This window comes from Carya illinoinensis, chromosome 2 (genome assembly GCF_018687715.1).
Source record: "Carya illinoinensis cultivar Pawnee chromosome 2, C.illinoinensisPawnee_v1, whole genome shotgun sequence".
Classification (NCBI taxonomy): domain Eukaryota; kingdom Viridiplantae; phylum Streptophyta; class Magnoliopsida; order Fagales; family Juglandaceae; genus Carya; species Carya illinoinensis.
Window position 1 is genome coordinate 34,756,254 of NC_056753.1, and position 2,976 is coordinate 34,759,229.

The following is a 2,976-nucleotide window of genomic DNA, read 5'->3' on the forward strand; positions in this document are numbered from 1 at the left end:
TTAATAGTACTTATCATTTCTAAATTCAAATTTATTGCAAATATTTGAAATTAAAATCGTGATAAATTATTGATTTACAAAATCTATTCCATTAAATTTGAAAGCAAAGCAACGTCTTAGTAAATCCATGTTGTAACAAATTTTCGTACGAATGATCACCAGACCCCAGGTTATACCTTTACGGTAAAATAGCACGTAAGTTCCATACAGCTAGCAGTCAAGTAAGAATCGCACAAATTGACGTCGTTTTCTATATTTCATAGCGCCCCGGCCCACACAAAGAGCATCTCGTGTGTATATATGCAGAGCACCTCGATGAAGCCCTTCCTCACCTACTATTCCCACTTCTTCGTTTCATAAACCCTCCCCTCCTTTCCTTCTCTCTCTCTCTCCGCCTCCCTCGGCCACAAGAGTCTTGGGTCTCAAACGCTACTAGATCTTGAATTGTTTTCTTCGGCTTCATCTAGTTCTGGTCCTGATACCATTACTCGAATAGCAGTTTTCGTTTTGCACTTTTGAATTTTTAGATCCTCTTGATCTTCTTCTAACTGTTTCGTTAATTTCTGGTCTTCTTGATCCGTCTCATTCACCCATATTCTTTTATTATGGCCATATCATTTCGGTGGTGGTTTTTAGCTCAGGATGCCCCAGGGAAATCAGACCCAGGAGTTCAAAACTCCTTGATTTGCCGAAAGGAATAGTAGTTTGAGTCATTGGTGTTATTATTATTATTATTATTATTATTGTGGGTGCGTTTGCAAACTATTTAATTTGTCCGTGCTTATTAGATTATTTAATCTAAAAGGTACTAAAAAAAACTTTACCTTCAGTACTTCATCCTTTCTGCGCAGTTTCTTTCATATTTTCCTATTAGGGTTCCTTCAGGTCATTCTGCTACCTTCCCACCCAAATCTTAAGTGCCACGTATGTCAACCCATGGAGAGTTTGTGAGAAAACCCCAGGTGTGATATAACCTCATCCGAGTTTCTTCTGTTTCTATCATGTGACAATAATCTTTCTGTTTTCCTCTTCTTTGACTTAAGACTAGATTTTTTTTTTTTCATGTTATAGTTGGATTTTGGAGCATTATTCCGCTATTTCACCGTTTCCGTTAACGCTTCCACAGTCGTTGTTTGCGGGCGCAGCATCATTAAGATTCACATGCCATCAATGCACGGAGAATCTCTTCCAACTGTGGTATTTGAGAATCTTGATGATGCTGCATCGGCGGATGAATGACTACAAAAATAGCAGGATGACATGTGGCGAACTCTTGTATCAGAATGAGGTGAACTCTTGCATCAGAATGAGGTGAACTCTTTTCAACTCACTGACTTTTCTTTTCCATACCATTTTTTTTTTCCACTTAATTTCGTGGCTATTAATTGGACATGCATGCTGCGGACTTTATCCCCCCTCTCTTCTTGCCATTTGTCCTCAATGACTTGATTGTTTTTTCATTATGTATGGTTGATCATTTTCATGAATCGAGGGAGAAATTGAAAGGGAGGCTATTAAAGTGCAAGAATTATGGAAGAGACTAAGAACTGTCAAGTCAGGTCTCTGATATTTTCGAAGCATATGAAATATGCAGATTTCCATTGTGTGCCACGTGTTTGATAGTGGATTGTTGATACAAATTCAGGTTTAGGGTTTTGTACCCTGAAGAAGAATTTTTTTGTTGATATCATAGTCCCCTTCCCCCCCCCCCGCCCCCGGGCGGAAATATATAGCCTAGCGATGATCAGTGTGGAACCAGGAATTTATCTTTGGAGGGTCGGACTAAATAATATATTTATGATAATGAAAATATCAGTTATAGAATATATTATATGTATGGTCCATATTGTTTATGATCATCGTCAAATATAAGAAATTATAAGTAAATGAAAACTCATTACATTCGTTGTATTCCTTCTGAGGTATGGATATGGAGAAACAAAATAAATGAAAGTAAAGAAAAATTTTAGAAGATCAAACTCAAATTTGGGGGGGGGGGGGGGGGGGGGGGGGGCTAAAATGATCATGTACTTAGCACTTCCAGTCATCGATCGGTTGGGTTTCTGAACTCTTGTAACCATTCATTGAGCCAAAACACACACGAGCGCACGAACACACCCCGTTAGCAGTTTTGAAGCTCGACAGATCGAACAACCTGCATAAAGAGATTTTGTGTATATTTTTTAGCGGATCATGTCAAACATGATCTGATCTCTAGCTCTCTGGTAGCTAGATAATATCCAAGAAGTTTTTAGTACGATTCTTACGCTTTCAAGCCAATTAGCCATGTCTTAAAGGTATTAATAGCTTGTGTTGCTTAGCTACTGTTGGGATCAAATATAGATAATATGTCCGCCTTCTTATGTTTTCCTGTATGAATATCCTACACTCTAAAAAGTTGGCGAATCTTTGAGAGCTGCTCCTCATTATGTCCTGTTTCATTGTTGTCCTTTCGTTACTCTTTCTTTGGTTTTGTCCCCAGATCACCCATATATATCATTGCTGTTGTGAACCAATCAACTGACAAAGAAATGTAGATGATTGGACTTTCCAACATTTGCTTAGCTGGTGGACTAAACCTTTCATGAGAGGTATTGGGTCTTATATAGCTGTAATATTCTTCCTTTACATATTCGATCCATGCACTTTTCATATCTTTGTACACACATCATCAATATTTACGGATCATAGGTTTTCATTGCAGTGGCTTTTAATAGCTAGGCTTCTCATGTTTATTTTGAGTGTAGAGGTATGCATTAGGAACTGAGGTTTGTTAAGATAGATATGTATCGAGGACAGGAAATATTAACAATGCATAAGTTAAATGTCCTTTACTGGTTGATATCTATACGTTGCAGAAAATTGCGTGTCCCTCTTGTAAAACGTACATGCATGAATATAGATACAATATTTAACAAAACAACTAATGTTTTAGTTGCATATCAAAGAAATAAAAGATGGTACTATGGAAAATGG

General features: G+C 37.5%; 1 long non-coding RNA gene across 1 annotated transcript; it reads left to right on the top strand.

Moving 5' to 3' along the window:
- The first annotated feature begins 341 nt into the window (after positions 1–341).
- Positions 342–1,911, top strand: LOC122301286. Its single transcript, XR_006240163.1, has 2 exons — positions 342–962; positions 1,072–1,911. It is a non-coding gene; the product is annotated as an uncharacterized LOC122301286 (long non-coding RNA).
- The last annotated feature ends 1,065 nt before the right edge of the window (positions 1,912–2,976 follow it).